General features: G+C 43.6%; 1 protein-coding gene and 1 long non-coding RNA gene across 4 annotated transcripts in view; both read right to left on the bottom strand.

Annotated features, from left to right (window-relative positions):
- Nucleotides 1-7,653: 7,653 nt before the first annotated feature.
- LOC139034142 (uncharacterized) lies at nucleotides 7,654-13,524 on the bottom strand. Its single transcript, XR_011486588.1, has 2 exons — nucleotides 11,499-13,524; nucleotides 7,654-8,876 (listed from the first exon to the last, which is right to left on the bottom strand). It is a non-coding gene; the product is annotated as an uncharacterized lncRNA (long non-coding RNA).
- Nucleotides 13,525-16,208: 2,684 nt separating this feature from the next.
- The window catches only part of TOMM7 (translocase of outer mitochondrial membrane 7), a 229,167-nt gene continuing 222,460 nt past the window's right edge, over nucleotides 16,209-22,915 (bottom strand). For all 3 annotated transcript variants that reach the window (XR_011486585.1, XR_011486586.1, XR_011486587.1), the window contains one exon: nucleotides 16,209-18,633. The gene's annotated coding sequence lies outside the window, so the exon portion shown is untranslated. The remainder of the gene's footprint in view (nucleotides 18,634-22,915) is intronic.

Here is a 22,915-nt window from a genome sequence, read left to right as displayed (position 1 = left end):
CTCAGCCATAGGTCAGAATGAAATAAAACCATCTGCAGCTACAGGGATGGGTCCTACTAAGTGAAGGAAATCAGACAGAGCAAGACAAAGACTGCACGATATCATTCATAGGTGAAATCAACCACCTGCCACAGACGGATTCATTTAAAACGGAGGAACAGAGTTAGGAAACAGACTTAGTGTTACGGAGAGGACAAAAGAGGACAGATAAAACAGGCAGATGCACTTACCGTACACAAACTCACATACGTAAACTAGATCACCAAAGAAAACTTACTGTATAGCACACAGAACCGTAGTACCGACACTGTGTAATACCCTATCTGTGCAAGGCATCTAGAAAACGTCGCCTATACCTGAATCAAGGTGTTATACAACTGCAAAAAAAAAAAAAAAAAAAAAAAAACATTGTCCATCAACTAGACTCCAAAGTGAACAGACATTAATTTAACCGCTGTTAAAAAAAAAAAAAAAAAAAACTACTGCAGTCCCCTCAGGCCTCGGGAATCAGACTTGGGTCCATCGCTGGAGCCTGAGCAGCCTCGCCTCCCTCGGATGGATGCTCCTGGGGCTGAGGGAGCTGAGGAGGCTGTGCCACCCATGATCCTCTCACCATAGACCTGTCCGTACCCCCTTTCGGAGCAAAGCATAATCTCCAGACCCAGTTTGTCCCTTCACCATTCAAACAGTCCTAGGGCACCCCAAGAATGGAGGACATATTGGGATGGAAGAGCTTTGAAAAGCTGCCTGGTCTGCACACATCTCCCGTTGCGGGGGTTCCCATCGCTGACCTCAGACATTAGTGTCGCCTTACCTCTGGATGGCAGCACCTTCAGAAGATCAGAAGAGAGGGGGTGGCGATTGGTCTCGGAGTGGGGATGAATTGGAGGGGCTAAACGGTAATGCTGCTGCTGCTGCTAAGTCGCTCAGTCATGTCCGACTCTGTGCGACCCCATAGATGGCAGCCCACCAGGCTCCTCCATCCCTGGGATTCCCCAGGCAAGAACACTGGAGTGGGTTGCCATTTCCTTCTCCAATGCATGAAAGTGAGAAGTGAAAGTGAAGTCGCTCAGTCGTGTCCGACCCGTAGCGACCCCATGGACTGCAGCCCACCAGGCTCCTCCGTCCATGGGATTCCAGGCAAGAGTACTGGACTGGGTTGCCATTTCCTTCTCCGGAACGGTAATGAGGATGCTACAAATAAGACACACCCCACTGGCAGTGTGCTCTGGCACTTTTCGCTCACATTTACAACCCAGGAAACCGAGGTTCAGGAAAGTTCTCCTTAGCCAGATAGCAGGGTTGAAAAAAAATCAAGATGTGCTGCCGCCTGGTGGTCGCTTCTCGCAACAACACCCTTCAACCTGGGGCTTCTGGGAACTGAATACTCAGAAGGCTTCAGTTCAGTTCAGTCGCTCAGTCGTGTCCGACTCTTTGCGACCCCATGAATCGCAGCACGCCAGGCCTCCCTGTCCATCACAAACTCCCGGAGTTTACTCAAACTCATGTCCATTGAGTCGGTGATGCCATCCAACCATCTCATCCTCTGTCATCCCCTTCTCCTCCTGCCCCCAATCCTTCCCAGCATCAGGGTCTTTTCCAATGAGTCAACTCTTCGCATGAGGTGGCCAAAGTATTGGAGTTTCAGCTTCAGCATCAGTCCTTCCAATGAACACCCAGGACTGATCTCCTTTAGGATGGACTTGTTGGATCTCCTTGCAGTCCAAGGGACTCTCAAGAGTCTTCTCCAACACATTCAAAAGCATCAATTCTTTGGCACTCAGCTTTCTTCACAGTCCAACTCTCACATCCATACATGACTACTGGAAAAACCATAGCCTTGATTAGACGGACCTTTGTTGGCAAAGTAATGTCTCTGCTTTTTAATATGCTATCTAGGTTGGTCATAACTTTCCTTCCAAGGAGTAAGTGTCTTTTAATTTCATGGCTGCAATCACCATCTGTAGTGATTTTGGAGCCCAAAAAAATAAAGTCTGACACTTTCCCCATCTACTTCCCATGAAATGATGGGACCAGATGTCATAATTTTAGTTTTCTGAATGTTGAGTTTTAAGCCAACTTTTTCACTCTCCTCTTTCACTTTCATCAAGAGGCTCTTTAGTTCCTCTTCACTTTCTGCCATAAGGGTGGTTTCATCTGCATATCTGAGGTTATTGATATTTCTCCCAAAAATCTTGATTCCAGCTTGTGCTTCTTCCAGCCCAGCGTTTCTCATGATGTACTCTGCATATAAGTTAAGTAAGCAGGGTGACAATATACAGCCTTGACGTACTCCTTTTCCTATTTGGAATCAGTCTGTTGTTCTATGTCCAGTTCTAACTGTTGCTTCCTGACCTGCATACAGGTTTCTCAAGAGGCAGGTCAGGTGGTCTGGTATTCCCATCTCTTTCAGAATTTTCCACAGTTTATTGTGATCCTTCAGTTGTGATCCTTAAAGGGTTGTAAATGACACCAGTCCTCAAGCATGGCACTTGTACTGGATACCAACCACAAACTCCAGGAGGGACAGACTTTCAAGAAGCGCTTTTCAGCCAGGAAATTTTACTCACTGTAAGTATAAAGGGAAAAATATAAAATCACAGGGAATCAGGGTGGCCAGAGCCCAACACTTGTCTCTCCACAAATGCAAAAGAACATTCCAAGGAGGAATCACCTGCTGCCAGGCAAGACGGCCTACATCAAACACTCTGCACACATTTCATGTTGGGGAGGAATAAAACAGAGGGAATGCTCCTAGCACACTCTCAGGTGGGTAACTGGAATCAGCCACAGTGGGGAATAGCATGGGGAGACCTAAGGCCCAAATGACCCGAGGTAGCCTTTGACGCAGCGCTCCTCCCCACTATGTGTATGCTTGGAGACACCTCTGCTGCAAAAGACACGTGAACCCCGACGGTCCCTGCTGCCCTTTTTAAAGAGGCAAGCTGCGAGTCAACCATAATGTCCCCAACAGATGATCGCATGCAGGAGATGCAGTGACCAGTTACAAGCAGGTGTCGCTCAGCCATAGGTAAGAATGAAATAAAACCTTGTGGAGCTACAGGGATGGGTCCTACTAAGTGAAGAAAATCAGACAGTGAAAGACAAAGACTGCACGGTATCATTCATGGGTGAAATCGACCACCTGCAACAGACGGATTCATTTAAAAGGAGGAACAGACACAGAGTTAGCAAACAGACAGCGTTACTGAGGGACAAAAGAGGAGGGATAAAACTGGAGGATGCATTTCCCGTGCACGCACTCACATAAGTAAACTAGGTCATCAAAGAAAACCTACTGCATAGCACATGGAACTGTGGTCCATGACACCGTGTAATACCCTATCTGTGCAAGGCATCTAGAAAAGACTAGATATACCACCACCTACACCTGAATCAAGGTGTTTTACAAATGCAACAAACACAACACTGTCCATCAGCTAGACTCCAACGTGAACAGACATTAACTTAACCATTGGGGGGAAAAAATGACCACTGTAAGTCCCCCCAGGCCCTAGGAATCAGACTTGGGTCACCTCACGGGAGTCTGAGCAGCCTTGCCTTCCTGGGTTGGACACTCCTGGGGGAGCTGAGGACGATGTGCACCCATGATCCTCCTCACAGTAGACCTGTCCTGTACCCACTTCGGGAGCAAAGCACAATCTCCAGACCCAGTTTGTCCTTGCAGGATTCACATAACCCCAGCGCACTCAGAGAATGGAGGACATATTGGAATGGAAGATGTTTGAAAAGTTGCTTGGTCTGCGCATTTCCTATTTGAGGTGGAGTGTTGAGGGCGGAGTTCCCACCTCCAGGCTCGGTACTTAGAGTCGCCTTCCCTTTGGATGGTAGCACCTAGAGAGGAGCGGAATAGAAGGGTGGGATTGGTCTCGGGGTGGGGATAACTTGGTGGGGCTGTATGGCAATGAGGATACTAAGGATAAGGCACAACCCCTTGGCAATGTATTCTGGCACTTTCTGCTCACATTTACAACCCAACAAACCAACTTTCAGGAAGGTTCTCTTTCCCAAAGAGCAATGCTGAAAAATCGGGAAGTGCTGTCGCCTTGTGGCCGTTTCTCGCAACAACGCCTCTCAACCCCGGGCTTCTGGGAACGGAATGCTCAGAAGCCTTAGGAGGTTCTAAACAATACCTGTCGTCAAGCATGGGACTTGAGCAGGAAACCGAACACAAACCTGAAAGAGGACAGGCTTTCAGGAAGCGCTTTCAGCCGGGAAATTTTGCTCCCCCTCAGTAGAAGGAAAAATGTAAAACCACAAAGAAATACATTGGAGAGAGTGCAGCACGTATTTCCCTTACAAATGCAAATAAGTGCTCCAAGGTGGCATTCTGCTGCCAATCAAGATGACCACATTCAAACACCGCACACATTTCATGCTGAGGTTGGGGGAGTAGAGAGAGGGAACAGTCCTGCATGCTCCTGGGTGCGTAACCAACATCAGCCACAGTGGGAACAGCGTGGGGGACCTAACACCCACATGACCTGAGGCAGCATTGGATGCAGCACTCTCCCCACTGTATGCATGCCGTGCATGAACCGTATGCATGAACTGGGGTCCACAAAATCATGTAATACCCTATTTGTGCAAGGATCTAAGAAGACGGGACGTACCTCCACCTATACCTGAATCAAGGTGTACAATTGCAACAAACACAACATTGTCCATCTGCTATAGTCCAACGTGAAAGACATTAATTTAACCACTGAAAAAAATGACTACTGTAGTCCCCTCCGGCCCGGGAATCAGACTTGGGTCACCTCGCTGGAGCCTGAGCAGGCTCGCCTCCCTTGGTTGGACGCTCCTGGGGCTGAGGGAGCTGAGGACGATGTGCACCCATGATCCTCCTCACGGTAGACCTGTCCTGTACACCCTTTGGGAGAAAAGCACAATCTCCAGACTGGTTTCACTCTCTACAACTAAAACAACCCCAGTGCACCCAGAGGATGGGGGACCTTTGGGGCTGCAAGAGCTTCCAAAAGTCATGCAGTTGCACGTCTGCCATTGATGGTGTTTCCACCTCCGGCCTCTGGCCTTAAGAGTCTCCTTACCTCTTGAAGACAGCATTTTCATCAGAACTCGAAAGAGGGGGTGTGTATTGGTCTAGGCATGGAGGTTGCATGGTGGTGCTGAATGGTATTGGGTAAGAAGGGATGAGTACACAACCCCTTGGGAGTTTCTTCTGGTCTTTCCACTCTGGTTTACATACCAGAAACAGGACTTTTCACCAAGCCTCTGTTCCATCCACATTAAGAAGAGAAGGAATGAAGAAGTGCCGTCACCTTGTGGCCATTTCTCTCAATAACATCTTTCAGACTTGGTCTTATGGGAATCTAGGTATAATACTCACAAGGACTAAGCATTGTAATGACATTTGTCCTCAAGCAGTGACCTAGGTAGGTAATTGAATAAAAATTTCAAATGGCGCCAGGTTTTACGAATCCAATTTCATCATGTGACGTTTTCTCACATTCTTTTTGAAAGAAAAAAGAAATATCACATGGAAGGATCCTGACTACCTCTCCTTCCCTGAGAGATGCAAGTCAGTGCAACAAGGAAGAATCACCTGCAGCTAGTCAGGGCAGGCATCATCAACCAGTCTGCAAGAATACATACTGGGGAGATCATGGGGCAAGGGAGACTCTCCTGGCCCACTTCTGTGATGGTAGCGGGAAGCAGCCACTCTGGAGGAAATCATGGAGGGTCCTTAAGGCCTGAGGGATAGAGGTACCTTATCATCCAGCTATCCCACTCCTGGGTTTATGTCAGGGAACAGTGATAGCCTGAATTGACAGCTGTACCTTGACATTACTAGTTATTAGGTGTTTACTCTGACAGACTCATTGCTTAACATTTAATGTGCATCATGCCGTTGAAATCTCCATTAGCTCTGTGAGGGGTTACTGTCAGGACTCCACTGTAAAGAATTAATGAGGTCATAGGTAGTAGTTGAACTTCCACTATAAGTTGACTCTTCCTAGCACTATGAAGGTGCAGAATGGTCAATAAATACTTTGGACAGGAATGATAATAGGCAACTGTTATGATTTGAATTGTGTCTTCCAAATTCATGTGTAAGTCTTAACCCCAGTAGCTGTGAACCCGACCTTAAATGAAAACTAGGGTCTTTGCAGATAATCATGTTAAAAAAAGCCATTAGGATTGGCCCTAATCCAAAAGGACTGGTGTCCTTGTAAGAATGATAAATTTGGACAAAGAGAGCCATGCACATAGGAATGGCACCACTTGAAGATGAAGGTCAAGATCAAGGTGATGCATCTACAAGCCAAGACATGCCAGAGATTGCCAACAAACCACCAGAAGCTCGGAGGGAGGCATGAAACAGATGCTTTTGAGACCAACCTCGCTGCCAGCCCAGTCTCCAACTTCTCTCCTCCAGAGCCTCGAGACAAATGTTTGTTGCTCTAAACCATCCAGTCTGTGGGACCTTGTGAAGGCTGCCTTACAAAACTGACATAGGAAGTCATTAAAATTGGAAGTCTGTTTACACTGTAGCCTCAGATGACTAGAAGCATTTGTGAGAACACCAAAAAACTCAAGTCGGTCCTAATCCCACTTTACCAGTTGTATGGCTTTAAAGCTCAAAAATGCCAAGTAGCTTACTTACCCAGGTGCCCTGTCTAGAAAAGGGGACCACCAGTCACCTCCTTGGAGTTGATATGCAATCCTTGATGCATTCTTGCACATAACTGCGGCCTATTAATTGGAAAGGGTGACAGTCATACATGGTTATCACAAGAAGTGTCACTTTTCCTTCATCTAAGCCTGTCCAGCTCTGCTCAGGATAAGGCCACTTATGTGCCCCCACAATCACCCTGTCCTGTGTCCCCATTCTTGATTGCTATCAGTTGGGATTGCACAAAAAGAAGGTACCAGCAGATGATCAGATGGTGAGAGAACAGAGATGCTGAGGCTTTTAGCCCCCTGGCACTCTGCCCCTGGGTCATTAGGAGCTGACTGCATCATCTGTGGGAAGCTTCAGTGACTGTCAGGCAACTATCTATAAGCTGCCCTCTCAGGGTTCCTCTCAGAACTTCTGGACTCCCCTAGTCCCTTCAGACTTAGGAGACAACTGATCCCTGCAAGGGTTAACTCCAGGACACTGCACTAAACATGACCCATTTGTTTGTATTCTGCCTATAGAGCTTGGTCAATAATCCTTTTGGTCAAAGCTCCTCAAAGTATCCAGTTTGTGTGTGCTAGCTTTGATCTGCCAAGACTCTTAACTGATTCAGGAATTAGTTGAGAAAGCCTCAAAATGCAATTCTGAGTATGCTTTGCTCATGTATTTGAGGACTCCTGGATAAACTCCTTTGTTGAGGGAAATGGAACACAAGTAATTCATGACAAGCAGTAGCGTCATGATCACCCCACTATCTGCCAGTGGTTGTGCAGGATAAAGTGCAGGTGGAGTGTAAGACATGGGGAAGTCAAGTGATGGTCCGTCTTTGTTGTACTGAGAATAGTGATTGTGGTAAGAAAGAAACAAAAGGGCACAGAAATACTATTCAGACTTTTTTTTAAAAGAAGGAAATCCTTCCACAACAACATGGATGGACTTGGAGGGTATTATACTAAGTAAAATAAGTTAAAGACAAATACTATATGATGTCATTTTTTTTGTTTTATTTTGTATCGGGGTATAGCCAATAGTTTCAGGTGAACATCTAGGGAACTGAGCCATTCCTATACATGTATCCATTTCCCCCCAAACTCCCCTCCCATCCAGGCTGCCACATAACACTGAGCAGAGTTCCATGTACTATACCCTAGGTCCTTGTTGTTTATATACAATATCATTCATCAGTTCAGTGCAGTCTCAGTCATGTCCGACTCTTTGCTACCCCATGGACTGCAGCACACCAGGTTTCCCTGTCCATCACCAACTTCCAGAGCTTGCTCAAACTCATGTCCATCGAGTCGGTGATGCCATCCAACCATCTCATCCTCTCTCCCCTTCTCCTCCCTCCTTCAATCTTTCCCAGAATCAGGGTCTTTTCCAATGAGTCAGTTCTTCGCATCAGGTGACCAAAGTACTGGAGTTTCAGCTTCAGCATCAGTTCTTCCAATGAACACTCAGGACTGATTTCCTTTAGGATGGACTGGTTGGATCTCCTTGCTGTCCAAGGGATTCTCAAGAGTCTTCTCCAACATCACAGTTCAAAAGCATCAATTCTTTGATGCTCAGCTTTCTTTATAGTCCAACTCTCACATCCATACATGACTACTGGAAAAACCATAGCTTTGACTAGACGGACCTTTGTTGACAAAGTAATATCTCTGCTTTTTAATATGCTGTCTAGCTTGGACATAGCTTTTCTACCAAGGAGCATCTTTTAATTTCATGGCTACAGTCACCATCTGCAGTGGTTTTTGGAGCCCAAAAAACTGAAGCCTCTCACTGTTTCTATTGTTCCCCGCCTCCATCTATTTGCCATGAAGTGATGGGACCGGATGCCATGATCTTGGTTTTCTGAATGTTGAGTTTTAAGCCAACTTTTTCACTCTCCTCTTTCATTTTCATCAAGAAGCTCTTTAGTTCTTCTTCATTTTCTTCCATAAGGGTGGTGCCCTTTGCATATCTGAGATTATTGATATTTCTCCTGACAATCTTGATTCTAGCTTGTGCTTCATCCAGCCTGGCATTTTGCATGATGTACTCTGCATATAAGTAAATAAGCAGGGTGACAATACACAGCCTTGACATACTCCTTTTCCCAATTTGGAACCAGTCTGTTGTTCCATGTCCAGTTCTAACTGTTGCTTCTTGACTTGCATACGGATTTCTCAGGAGGCAAGTGAGGTGGTCTAATGATATCATTTATAGGGAGAATCTTAAAAAACCAAATTCATAGAAACAGAGATCAGATTTGTGGTTAGCAGAGGGGGAATTGAGTGAAGGGGGTCAAAAGGTACACACTTTCAGTTAAAAAATAAATAAATTCTAGGGATCTAATATAGAGCAAGGCAGCTGTGGTTCGCAGTATTGTATTATATACTTTAAACTTGCTAAAAGATTCAATCTTAAAAGTCTCTAACATAAAGCCCAACTATTATCTATGTTTTTGTGGTTATTTGCCTCTACCACAACTCTATAAGGGGGTTTCTCTGGTGGTCAAGTGGTAAAGAATCCACCTGCAGTGCCAGAGACCTGGGTTCAATCCCTGGGTTGGGAAGATCCCCTGGAGAAGGGAATGGCAACCCTCTCCAGTATTCTTGCCTAGAGAATTCCATAGACAGAGGAGTCTGGCAGACTACAGACCATGGGGTCACAAAGAGTCAGATCTAACTGGGAGACTCACACATTAATGGAGACACTACGTAATGGTGAGCTGCTCTGCATCTCTTCCCAAATCTGTGTTCAGTAATAAGACACTTACAACCTGAAGTGAGCAGTGGTGAGAATATTTACAACCTGAAACTGGCAAATGCTGTAAGTCAGGATATTTCTCGCCAGACTGCTGCTTCTTAATCAGTTACCGGCATACCCCTCACTTGATAAGGCTAAATTTATTTTTGTGAGTGAACTGGTCTGAGGTTCAGGATGTAATATGTTTGCTCTGGAACTGGGGAGTGACATTAAGTTGAACTTGGATTCAGCAGTAGCTGTGCTCATTTGCTTTCACTGTTGTGGCAAATTGCCACACACTTAGTGGTTTAATATCAACAATACAAAGTATTATCTGGAACTCATTAAGCTTGGAAGGTCAAAAGCTCAAAATGGGTCTCCCTAGGCTAAATCAAGGTGTTGGCAGGACTACATTCCTCTCAGGAAGCTCTAAGGAGATGCATTTCTTGTCTTCAGTTTTCTTCTTCTCCACCTTCCAAGCCAGCATTGGCAGGTCGAATCCTCGTTGCAATGCTATCTTTCACATACTAACTCTCCTGCTTTCTCTTCTCCATTTAATGACCCATATGATCCCCAGTGGCTCAGATGCTAAAGAATCCGCCTGCAATGCAGGAGACTCGGGTTTGATCCCTGGGTCAGGAAGATCCCCTGGAGAAGGGCATGGCAACCCACTCCAGTATTCTTCCCTGGAGAATCCCACAGACAGAAGAGCCTGGTGGACTACAGTCCATGGCGTCACAAAGAGTCGATATGACTGAAGCAACTGAGCACCCACAGGCACGTACGCAGGCACGTGATTCCACTGGGACCACCTTCACGACCCAGGCCCCTCTCCTTATCTTAAGGTCAGCTGATAAGTCCCTTAATCCCATCTGCTGCTCTGCTTCTTTCCACAGTAGCCTGCAGTCAGAGTGAATCATCAGAACCTTCCTGCAAAGCCTTAGGGAGATGGGAACATCAGAAGGAATTCACAGGCAGACCTCATTTTATTGCACTTTGAATACAGTGCTTTTTTTTTTTTTTTTAACAAATTGAAGGTTTGTGGCAACTCTGCATCAAGCAAGTCTATCAGCACCATTTTTCCAACAGCATTTGCTCACTTTGTCTCTCTGTGTCACATTTTGGTAATTTCTCCCCACTATGTCACAATTTTTTCATTATTATTGTACTTGCTATGGTGATCTGTGGTTAGTGACCTTTTATGTTACTATCACAAAAAGATTATGACTTGCTAAAGTTCAGATTTTTTAGCAATAAAGCATTTTTAAATTAAGGTACATTTATTGCATTTTAGACATACGCTATTACACACTTAATAGACATATAGTATAAAGGTGGGCTTCCCAGGTGGCACTGGTGGTAAAGAACCTGCAAATGAAGGAGGTTGTTCAACCCCTAGGTAGGGAAGATCCCCTGGAGGAGGGCATGGCAACCCACTCCAGTGTTCTTGCCTGGAAAATCCTATAGACAGAGTTGCTTGGTGGGCTACAAGTTCACAGGTCACAAAGAGTCGGACAGGATTGAAGCAACTTGGCACGCATGCACATGCGTGCGCAGTATAAAGGTAACTTTTCTATGCTCTGGGAAACCAGAAGACTCATGTGACTCACTTTACTGTGATATCACTTTGTTGCAGTGAACTGATCCCGCAGTATCACCAAGGTCTACTGGACTGTGTATGCGTGACCTGCTCAAATCCTCCACCCCTACTCCAACCACACACACAGGCACACAGCCGTGCCCACTGGTAGGTCTTGGAGCGGTCCCCACACACAGACACACTGCAGAGTGTGTGCGGAGGGGCAGCTGCACAGAGCTCTTGGACGAGGTCCATGTGGCTGTCCTCTGCAGGGACGACCGAGGGGGCTGCGTGGAACTGGACTCCCTGAGCTCAAGGGGAACAACGCCAACAGCACCACTGGTCCAGCAGACAAGGTGGGCATGATTACCGCAACAAACCAGCCACAAGAGCAGAATGGTGCCACAGGGATTTGTGGCTATGGCTAACTAATTTTGGTACCGTTAGAAATGAAATCAGCAGGTCGTCTACTAAGATGCTGCTTAAGATACACAGGAAGGAAAAAAAAATGTGGAGGCACAAACCTACCTCAAATTATCCCAGGAAAATGCATGACCTCTTGCCTGTTTCTAGACCTGGAGCCCTCAGACCAATGTTCAAGCATAGAGTATAATTCTGCCATAGAGTACACTAAGAATTTCTTCCAAAGCTTTCTCAGAAGAAACTGGCCATTTACCCTTGTATCTGGGAAAGGAGAAAGGAAAATATACAAACTTCTCAGGAGTTATTAGATATTGCCTCTGAACTGACATGAATCCCCAGAGACCTGAACTATCATCATGGACCACCCCACCACTCAGAATGGGAGCTCATGGAGGTCAGGTGACAGACTGTGTGTCCTGGCTGAAGTCCCTCTCACAGTAGGTCCAACATGGGTACTCACTGTGGTATTTCCTCAATCTTAGGATCTATAAAAGGAAAAATATTAGCCTGGCAACTGGCCAAACACTCATACTGGCTCGCTGCCCTAGGGAGTAGAGGCCATTATGGCTGGAAGGGCCAGATAGAGTCTCCTGGAATCCCTGGGAATTGTCAAGTTTAGTGCTGAGATCAATGACTTAAAGATACAGAGGTGGTGATTTCTACCGCATCCTCATCTTGCTTGGCTGGTATAAATTCTCGATGGGTCATAGAGAGTGACTGCATTTTCACCAGTTAGATACTTTTGGATTTTTAATATGAATTCTTTGTTTCTTTGGGGAAAATAAAAGTTTTTCAAAGGAGACCTAACACCCAGAATCCATTATGACAAAGGTGGATCAATTTCAATAAAAAGGTTAAAATTCTCTGTATGAAAGAATTAGGTGAAAAGATAAAACAACTTTAAAAAGGTACTTGCCACACAGATAACAAAAGATTCCTTTACTTAATGTATAAAGAACACTTGCAGATTTCTAAGGAAACCTGTAATCCAGTAGAAAATTGGGAAAGAAGCACAAATAGAAAAAGAAATTCCAATGGCTCATAATTAAATAGATGGAATTACAACAGTGAAAAACCACTCTTCTTTGCCTGTGCATTAGCAAAGTATTTTAAAATTTAAAAAAATTAGAATACAAAATGTTAACAAGGATATGGAAAATAAATATTTTAATATGTTATGTAAACTGCAAAAATGTTTAAAAATGATAATTTGGCAAGACTGCATTAAATGTAAAATGCACATCATCTTTGACACAACAGATCTTCTTCAAAGAATCTATTCTTTACAATAATTAGGGATGTGTAGCAAGATGCCACTGAAGCAATGACTGGCTGGACCAAAGCTAGGAGCTGTCTAAATGACCATTATTTAGAGGGCTGAGTAAAATAGAAAATTGAAACCCTGAGAGTTTCTCTGGTGGCTCAGTGGTAAATAACTTGCCTGCCAGTGCAGGAGACACGGCTTCAATCCCTAATCTGGGAAGATTCCGCATGCCACAGAACAACTAAACCCATGAGCCACAACCACTGACCTGTGCTGCAGATCCTGGGAGCTGCAGCTACGGAGCCCCAGAGTCCATGCTCTGCAACAAAAAAAGCCTCCAGAATGAGAAGCCCACGCACCGCAGCTGGAGACTAATCCCTGTTCTCTACAACTAGAGAAAAAGCCTGAGCAGCAGTGCAGACCAGCATAGCCAAAAAGAAAATAAAATTATTTTTAAAAAATAAAGAAAGCAAGCCTGAATACTGTATGGTTTGTGGGAAAAAAATGTAGTTTGAAATAGTGAACCACAAACTTCCATGATATTATGAAAACTTTGAATGAAAGTGTTAATATATTTTTTATTTTTGATTGAAAGATAATTGGATTATAATATTCTGTTGGTTTCTGCCATACATCAACATAAATCAGCCGTAAGTATACGTATTTTCCCTTCCTCTTGAACCTCCGTCCTATCCCACACCCCATCCCACCCCGCTAGGTTGTCACAGAGCCCTGATTTGAGCTCCCTCAGTCATACAGTAAATTCCTACCGGCTCTCTATTTTACATATGGCAGTGTATACATTTCCATATTACTCTCTCCATTTGTCCCACCCTCCTTCCCCCAGCCCACCCCTGCCCTCATGCCCACAAGTCTGTTCTCTCTGTGTGATGTCTGTTGCTGCCCTGCAAATAGGTTCGTCAGTACCAGCGAAGATGTTAATATGTTTTTGATAAGTGAAACACCTGGTTAGCTGTGATCTTTTGCTAAAAAAGACAAAAGTTAGAGAATATCTTCCAACTGATCACTGTAACATTAAAATAAGTCCTGTACAGATGAAGCTGAGTTTCTGTCCAAGCCAGTTTACTAAAAAGAGCAAAAAGCTTTCCAAATATTTAAAGGCTTGTTTTCATAATTATTTAACAAGACCGTTGACCTGTAATCTGAAAATCACACATTGTTATTGGAAACTGCACATAAATGCTTATTTTAGAGGATTGTGTTTAGAGGATTGTTGTTAAGTTTGCATAACAGATTTGACTGCTTATCAACTCCAGACACTTAACCACTCAGTATGACCTCATGGGTCTTAGAATAATAAACACACCCACCTGAAAACTGTGAAGTTTCTCTTGGTGTTAAGAATGTAGCTTCATTTGGGCTTTGTCCTTTCATTGGTTTATGAAAGTAAAGCAATGTTTGAATGGTGTTAGTATCAGATTCATTATTTAAAACACAATTCAAAAGAGTTTATCTTTTAAAATTAGTTAAATAAATAAATTATGGGATATCAAATTATGGGATACCAAAACAATGAACAAAACACAATTCAAAACAGTTTATCTTTTAAAATTAGTTAAATAAATAAATTATGGGATACCAAAACAATGAACAATGATGGAGCAAAACTGTAGCGGTTCTCAAATCTGAGTGTAGAGGGTTTGATGAACACCAACCATCAAGCCCCAGACGGAGTTTCTGATTTACTTGGTGTGGAATGAGGCTTAAAGTCCCCTAATGACGCTGGTGTAGTTGGCTGAGGACCACAGAGAGAACCACCGCTTCAAAGTCATGATGTAGCTCTCTATACACTTGTGTAGAGAGTCCCCAAGCCACAGCAGATTAAAAGAACAACAAAAGACTGATAGAGATGTCTTATTTGCTTATGTGGACAAATGGACCTGCCTTGATGCTTTTGAACTGTGGTGTTGGAGAAGACTCTTGAGAGTCCCTTGGACTGCAAGGAGATCCAACCAGTCCATCCTAAAGGAGATCAGTCCTGGGGGTTCATTGGAAGGACTGATGCTGAAGCTGAAACTCCAATACTTTGGCCACCTCATGCGAAGAGTTGACTCATTGGAAAAGACCCTGATGCTGGGAGGGATTTGGGGGCAGGAGGAGAAGGGGACGACAGGGGACAAGATGGCTGGATGGCATCACCAACTTCGATGGACATGAGTTTGGGTAAACTCCGGGTTGGTGATGGACAAGGAGGCCTGGTGTGCTGCGGTTCATGGGGTTGCAAAGAGTCGGACACGACTGAGCGACTGAACTGAACTGATGCCTGGGAAGGAGAAGGAAAGGGCAACCCACTTCAGTATTCTATCCTGGGAAATCCCATGGACAAAGTAGCTTGGCGGGCTACAGTCCATGGAGTCACAAAGAGTCGGACAAGACTTAAGGTTCTAAACCACCACTACCACCATCCTTGGGAAATGGCTGGAAGGAGATCTGACCTTGGGGACCCTTTCTCAGGGGACAGTGAACATGGGTGGGAGAGAGACTCACCTATATTGTATATCTTTATACTGCTTTGGTTTACTACATGCATATGGTGGATTAAAAATTAAATTAATACTTTTTAAAACCAAAATTAATAAAAAGAGACTGTTGAGTCTGGCACTGGCTGTCTCTATCCAGCGCATCGCACCCCCTTATGGTGACTGGCGGCCAAGCAGGGCATCCCAGGCTCTCATCCTCTGGATGGTCAAGTGGTGCCTTGACTCGACGTGGGGATGAACCTACAGGTAACTCTACACCGCTGCAGCATTACCTGGAGTCTTCCCATTTCTCATCCTGGAGAGCTGTGCGAGGCTTGCAGAAACTAGCCAAAGGGGCAGCAGGCGATGATGCTGACTCGCCTAGTTCTGCTGGGGCAAGCCTGCCCAGGAGAGGGGACAGAATAGTGGCCACAGGTTCCCCAGGCAAGAACGGAAAAGAAACCTTCCCGGTCTCCAGGAGCGGGGAAGGAAAGGGCGATGCTGCTGTGACTGAGAGGACGTTGGAAATGTAGAAGGGGCTGCGGAGCGGAGACCCGAAAGGTGGCCAGTGCGGGGAGGGAGGAAATGATGGCGGTGGCAAAGCCCGAGCAAAAGCTCTGGTTACCCCCGGTTACTTTCAGGTCCCGACCTTCCTGCGGGACGAGGAGGGAGTGCACCGAGGGTGCCTGCGCAATAGGCGGCGGGGCGGGGCCCTGAGGGAGATGCAGCACCCAGCGAGGCGCTCAAGTGGCAGGCAGGAGGAGGGAGACCTCCACCCCACAAAGCACCAAGGTCACAGTGCACATCGGAAGTGGATTTGCAGAAGTGGGCCCCTGCCCTGGCCTCACGCACACACCTATTTCTGAGTAGGTGCGGTCCATTCTTTGGCTCCTGGGAAATGGCAGTGACAGTTAGGCAGCTAGGGTCAGAGCAGCAGGCACTTTGCCTCGAGAGAAGTATCAGTTTTGGGGAGCAGCTGCTCAGACGGTTTTGTGGGACTCGGCGTGGAGTGGCTGGAGGAGGCTAAGCTCAAGCCACTTGGTTGGTAGGAATTCACATCCTGGGCTTCGGTGGAGTCAACATTTGTTAGTTTTATTGGTCAGCATTTTTGCCAGTTGCCCCATTCTCTTCAAAAGACCCTGATGCTGGAAAAGATTGAGGGCAGGAGGAGAAGGGGACGACAGAGGATGAGATGGTTGGATGGCATCATCCACTCAATGGACATGAGTTTGAGCAAGTTCTGGGAGTTGGTGATGGACAGGGAAGCCTGGCGTGCTGCAGTCCACAGAGTCGCAAAGAGTTGGACATGACTGAGCAACTGAACAACAGTGGTGTACTTACATAGAGAAAAATTCACTGATTTTAAGTGTAGATTTTGATAACTTTTGGTAATTGTATAGAGTCATTTAACCACCATCACAACCAGGATATAGACTAGTTCCAACATCCTACAATTTCCCTTGTCCCCCAATGCTCTTCATCTTCTCCCTGACCAGGCAATCCTCAGTTGCTTCTTTTTAAGAAATTAATTAATTTTTTTTCTTGGTTGCGCTGGGTCTTCCTTGCAGGGCCTTTTCTTGTTGCGGAGAGCGGGTACCACTCTCTCCTGGTGCAACAGGGCTTTTCATTGCGGTGGGTTTTCTTGTTCAGAGCACAGGCTCTAAGCACAGGGGCTTCGGCAGTTGCAGCCCGCAGGCTCAGTAGTTGCGGCACTCAGATTTAGTTGCTCCACGGCATGTGGAGTCTTCCCAGGTCAGGGATCAAAGCCATGTCCCCTGCATTGGCAGGCAGGTTCTTAACTGCTGGACCACCAAGGAAATTTAACCCTCAGCTGCTTTCTGTTACTAGTCGTCCCTGTTCCAGAATGTCATATAAATGAAATCAGGCTTCTCAGTCTGACTTTCTTCAATTACAGTCTTTGAAATTCAGCCATACTGCTGTGTGTCTTCATACCTTGCTCCTTTTTATTGCTGGTAGTGGTTCATGGGATTGAACATGTCATTCGTTTATCAGTTCACCACTTGGTGGACATTTGGGTTGTTCCCAGCTTGGGGGTTTTGTGAATAAAGCTGCTATGAGCAACAGTGTGCACATCTGTGTGAACAGTATTTCTCTTTGGTAAGTACCTGAGGAGGAGAGTTGCTGGGGGAAATGGTAAACATCTGGTACATTTTGAGTACTGCCAGACTGGTTTCCTGATGGTTCTAGCAGGTCACATTCCCACCAGGAACGTATGACGGTCCCAGGTTTCCCACATGCTCTCCAGCATTTGCCATTCTCCTGGGTATGTCTGATCATCAGTTTTGATTTTTAGTCCATTAGTTCCTGGGGACCTGGAGACACAGCAGTTTCAAAATGCTCCTCCCACATTGCGCTGACAACGTGAAGGCTGCTGAGAAGTCTGAACCCGAGAAGGCCAGGTTCGCTGGCTGCACACTCTGTTTCAGGCCTCCCAAGGCTTCTGAGCACCAGCAGGCACTGCAGAACAAAGTTCTAGTGCCCAGGTTAGAGGGATGCCCTCATGCCGAGAAGCAGAGAGTGAACACCAGCTACATCCCAACAGCTTCTGAACGAACTGGGTATTTTTGGAGTCAGAGGAGGGTTGTCAACTGACCACAGGCTTGGCCTGGCAGAGATGTATATGGAAGTGTTTTACTTAGAATTGATAAACCTTAGAAATTATTTATATCCTATCTAACACGTAATTTTGTATAAATGGTGCGCTATTATTTTCTCTTCTATGTGTTCCAGCTTCCGCTGCAGTTAGATTGGGGCCATCTGATGAAGTTATGGTCGGTGGGAGATGACCAGACACGTGGATACATGCATGTATTTCTGATTTCACCCCCTTCCTTTTCCTCTTCTCTTACACAGAGGGGCTGCAGGCAACAAAAGGAGGAGACTGACTGAGTTTTTTGGTCACAGCAATGAAATATATGCTTTAATTCATTTATTTTAGGACTCCAGGTAGGCATGCTCAATCAAATTCAATCAAATGCAGTAGGAAAGCCCGTGTGTGTGTGTGTGTGTGTGTGTGTGTGTGTGTGTGCGCACGCGCGCGCGCGCGCGCTCAGTCGCTCAGCTGTGTCCGACTCTCTGCAACCCCATGGGCCGAGCCTACCAGGCCCCGCTAGCCGGGGCGTTTTCCAGGCGTGAGTGCTGGAGTGGGCTGCCACCCCCTGCCCCGGGACGGAAGCTGTGTCCCTGCGTCTCCTGCGTCGGCAGGTGGCTTCTCTACCAGTGAGCCGCCTGCGCTCTTAGCGACTACCTGTGAACAGACTATTAGGACGTCCCGTGATGGCCAAGGCGAAGGGGTAAAGACCGCATGGAAGGGCGAATCTCGCCTGAAGGGGGGGGAAGGCAGGAAGGGTCTTGCAGTCCCTGAACTGTTATCCTTCTGCTGTGTCACAGCCTTCAGGAAGCTGGAGACTGACCATCGCCATGTGGTGAGCTGGATGCCGGGAAATCAGAAAAACTGGTAGATTGAGGATTTTCTCTGCTTAGGAAAAGAAAAATAGAAGGTATTTTCAGGAACATTCCTTTTCTTCTGATTTTTCCATATTTCCAACAACATTTGGCTCACTGTCTGAACGTCATATAATTTCCGAGAAAAGCCCTCAGAACATATTTCCCTCTGATTCTATCACTGGCCCCTCCGCGCGTGGTCTCCTCGTTCGGGCGTCAGTCAAGGAGCTTCTTCCTGTGCCCTCTCGGCCCTGCCGCTCTGGGAATCTGTGTCCATCAGCACATTGCCTAGGAAAGTTCCAACCTTTGGTGAAAGTCGGGTCAAGGTGAAGTCACACTGTCCCGCTCCACCTCTGTCTCCTGCCTCTCCTCTGCACCCACACTGTAGACGTCACCCATCCTAAGGGCCTGGGAAGGCACATGAATGATCTGGGTGAGCTTTGTCAATTGTGCAGCAAGGTCCCCTCAAGCACCCTGGCCATAAAAAATCAAGGCCCTCCTAGGAAGCCAGGAGATACTCAGAATGGTATGCCCTGAAGCTGGGGCCCAACCTGTACCTTCTTCTACCAGGCCTGTTCCATGTTGTTCTGCTTCAGCTTAAACATGATGACGTTTATCACTGAAGGACCCTGCTGCTTTAATGTCATATTATTTTCACTGTGCTTTATTGTACTCGTTTTTCCAAACAAGAAGTTAACAGATAACAATGACTGGTGAGAATGTTTAAGCTCTTTGATATTAGATTCCTGCTAAATTTACTCTCCATCTTATAACTCATGTGACTTACAATTTATGTCACTTTGTATCAACTTATATTTGTCCCTCTACTTAAATAGTATCATTGAGCTTGCAGCTTAAATCTGAGTACTTCCATTGTGGGTTAAATCACTGGATAATAACTAATAATTTTCCATTAACAATCTACTAAGTGTTCCAAAGATATTTTCCAGGGATTATTATATAGTAATCTGCTAGTTATGTCACAGCAATTCTTGCTATGGAAATTTCCTCAGTACAAATATTAACATTTATTAATATATGGATATAGTAAGATACTACAAATACCAAGATAAAACACAAAGCACATTATTTTCTCCTAGATGTCAGATACATTTTAAAATTAGGTTACAAAACAGAAAATGAAAACAATTAAGGAAGAAAAAAGATAATTATTTGGATATTTGAATATATTTTGTAGAAAATACAAGAAATGCACAGAGGGACAGGAAAGGAAATTCACAGGTCCTTGATTTAATGTAGTGTGGTGGCTTTACACCATGGATAGGAACCCTCTACCCCTGTGACAGTCATACTGAAAAAGAATAAGAAAGGATGGAAGGCAATTAAAAATAAATAAATTTAAATTTAAAAAGCACAATAAAAAAAGAACAGTGAATTATGCATTTTAAAACATATATAAAAGTATGTGATTTCATTCCAAAAAGATAGAAAGGAAGGAAGGGATGAAACTCTTATGAAACCATCACACTGAATATACGTTCTTTAATCCAGGTACATGATTACAGAATTTGAGTACAACACAATGGAACACTCTCATTAAAAATTATTTATGGGGGAGGGATAAATTAGGAGTTTTGGATTAGCAAATATAAACAACAAGGTCCTATTGTATAGCATAGAGAACTATATTCAATATCTTGTAATAAGCCATAATTGAAAAGAACACAAAAAACTGTGTGTATATATATATGTATATATATGATATATATACATGAAATGTATCTGTGTATATAGATAGATAGAGTTGAATCACTTTACTATATATCAGAAACTAACATAATATTGTAAATGAACTATACTTCAATTAAAAAATATAAACAAGAAAGAAAATTATTCACCTGTGAAAAGTAATTTTCACTTTCTAAGGATGATATAGGTAGGAAGTTTTGAGAAACTTATTACATTTAAATTTTTCCAAATGGTGAAAAAAAGTCACTAGATTCTTGTTCTTTTATTCTACCTCAAAATAGTCTGTTTTGTCTCTATTATAAGCTCTTTGTAGATGAAAAAGAAAATGGAAGCATGAGGATGCATGAAAGCCTGGCAGAAGGTAGCACAGATTTCAGTAAATACAACAAAAAGGAAATACACACCAATTCAGGACTACATACTTAAAAGTGAAATCCTACTTTAAAATGCATAACTAACTGACAACGCTGCAGAACAGTGACACATAAAAATCAGAAAACATATCAACGAGCTTCTGTTGAACACATAATAGGCAGAATTCAGTTTGAAACAACATCTAACAATCGGGGACCAAAATGCTGCATGATTGTGATAATGGGTATTGTCTTCATGTGGCAGCAACCACAGCAAGCACTGATACTATGGCCCACACTTATGCAGAATATAAACAGCAACTCCAAATAATACTTCTCTTTATTTAAGAGACAAAACATAGAACTCAAGAATTAAAAAAATATATCACATGTGATTAATTAAATCATTTTGAATAAGTTAAGCAGTGGTTTTTTTTTAAAACAATCAGATGTACTGGATACAAGTCCTGATGCTAACTTTGAAGAACAGATAATAATTATCAGTAGGTTGTTCATTTCTCAAATGAAAACTGTTCACCTCTATAAACATTTGACCTCTCAGGTATTGTCTAATGGAAGAGAGAATACTGCATGTTTTCAGCAGACCGCTTATAAAAAACGACATATAAACAAAACATAACTTGAATTCCAAGAATATCATAAGAGTATAAAAATATGTAGGACATAATGAATTGCCACAGAGAACCCTCTAAAATACTTCTAGACATTCTCTATGTCTTATTCTTTATCCACCTGTGAGTGAATAATGAAGCAAAGATCTCTTTGGCACTTTGAGTTTTTAAAATAATACCTCTACGGCTACATGAAGTATAGAATTGCATTGATATATTCAGCAAACCTAAATTGATGCCCTTTCCCAAGGTACAATGGAAAGAGTTCAAAAAGTAGCATGCAACATTCACTTTCAAATTGTTGATGATTACATTGGCAGAGACTTCAGAATGCGAGTCAAAGGTACACTTCTGAAAATGTCAACTTTAGATTTTATTTACTCAGTATAATTTTAGATGATATGTTAAGTAAAATCAATGATAAAAGCCAAGTGATGCAAGAACCAAATACAATGTGTGTAACACTCTTGACAGTATCAAAGGAACTAAGAAACTCTTTGAAGTTTTGCTTATCTATCAGTGATGCTAAATAAACTGCAGAATCTCGTAATTTTGACACCAACTTCTCCATGATTTTTTTAAAAACCAGAAAACCAGGAAGGACATCTTTAACTGAAAATCTCATGATCAGACCTTCCATGATCCCTAATTTTATTTTAAAATCAATTTTTTTTCTACAATAATTTTAGTAGTTTAATCATTAAAAGAACAGTTTACAATACTGAAATACTATTATGGGAATACCAGTTTTCTGGATAACATGTAATTGGAAAAATTAAGACCCTGATGCTGGGAAAGACTGAAGGCAAAAGAAGGGGGCAGCAGAGGATGAGATGGTTAATAATAGCATCACTGACTCAGTGGACATGAATTTGAGCAAACTCCGGGAGATAGTGAGGACAGGGGAGCCTGGCGTGCTGCAGTCCCTGGGGTCACAAAGAGTCAGACACGACTTAGCGACTAAACAACAACCAACAAAGCCACTTCTTTAGAATGTCAAGTTTGCTACTGAAATTAATTTATAAGCATAGTAAGAGATGTGATATTGATGGGTCACCAAGTCTGAGGAACTGAAAACTTTAAATTGCTTTCTAAATTCTAATATGAGTTTCTTTTATGCACTGCAGTATATTTACAGCAATAATTTACCACAAGTTTCCAAATACTTTTAGAACTTCCAGAATATAGGTAACTTGGTCAGAGGGAAATATAGTCAGTGGGAAAAACAGCCTCTCAAACTTTAATTTTATTTTAAAAAACTACCTAACTTTGTACTATATGAGGATCATAATATCAAGAAAGTCTGCCAAAGATAGCAATCACCTCTACAGAAAATGAGATATTGGAGCAAGTTAAGAACTGAAACTCCCCAAAAGATACTATTTCTGTGAAAGCAGGACAAGTACTATTTTGAAACAAAATATTACATCCTAATGATATTTAATTCCTAATTATTCTGAAGAAAATTTCAGGCTTCCTATTGTTGGATCATTAATAATTGATTTGTTTAATTTATACAGAATTAACATAAAGTTTGTGTTTACTGTAATATTGTTGAGATAGTTTTACCACTGAAAGATTTTAGAGATTCTAATTTTAAAAACATGATTTTGAGTAA

The sequence above is a fragment of the Odocoileus virginianus genome, unplaced genomic scaffold (genome assembly GCF_023699985.2).
Source record: "Odocoileus virginianus isolate 20LAN1187 ecotype Illinois unplaced genomic scaffold, Ovbor_1.2 Unplaced_Contig_29, whole genome shotgun sequence".
Classification (NCBI taxonomy): Eukaryota; Metazoa; Chordata; class Mammalia; order Artiodactyla; family Cervidae; genus Odocoileus; species Odocoileus virginianus.
This window is presented reverse-complemented; position numbering and strand designations above follow the sequence as displayed.